Source organism: Trypanosoma equiperdum, assembly GCF_001457755.1.
Source record: "Trypanosoma equiperdum strain OVI genome assembly, contig: ctg_573, whole genome shotgun sequence".
NCBI lineage: Eukaryota > Euglenozoa > Kinetoplastea > Trypanosomatida > Trypanosomatidae > Trypanosoma > Trypanosoma equiperdum.
Genome location: NW_027124502.1, coordinates 968 through 1886, shown reverse-complemented (window position 1 = coordinate 1886; position 919 = coordinate 968).

Here is a 919-nt window from a genome sequence, read left to right as displayed (position 1 = left end):
AGCATAAAGAGTATTATTAAAAGGAGACAGAAGATAGCAGAGAAAATGAGATGAAATATGCGCAGTTTCTAAAACACAAATATTTAGATTGGACCCATAATACGCGAGAAAATAACACCCGCCTTTCGCTTAAAAATTGATAGATGCAACATTAAACATGATTATAGTTCCTGACTTTTAATTTTGGGCGGATTATAATGTCCATTTGTGAAAAATGGGAAGAAATTATGTAAGTGTGACATAATGTCGAATTGTTTTCATCATATATACTGATAATGACTAATATTTGTTGAAAACAATATAATATTATATGGAGGAAACATTTTAGAATTATGACTACTAATGGATTGCGACGGAAAGCAAAAGAAGAATAAAAGTGCAAAATGTTCTTGAAATAGCACATGTTTTAAGTTACAAATGAGCTCTATGTAGAACAGAAGGTTACAAACAGCATTCCACTGCTGTCATGTCAGCAGAAGGTGCTGTTTCTGGCATCACTTGAACAGTGGACAATTCGCAGAGTTCTCGCTGAAGCAGAGGTAACACCGTTTATTAGCAAAGACAAACCAACGAGGAACCTTTTATGGAGGCACAAATACCAAGCCTTAATGCAAGAGACATAAAATAAGCTTTTTTTAACCGACAAACAGGCCAAAACGTGTATACCCAAGAAGAAACGTCACATTGCTGCAGGCAAAGGATGTATCGCAAAAGAATCAACTGATCATAGAGAAGATTAGAAATTATAAAATATGTATTTTCAAGAATGGTAGGACTAGAGTTTTGGATAAGGAGGATAAAAGCTACAAATGAGAAGAGTTAAAATAACAGAGACACCACTGTAATTGACCTTAAATTAAAACCTCCACGCTAGAGGACATGACTGCAATTGCGGCCGGTCACCCAAGCAAACATCACC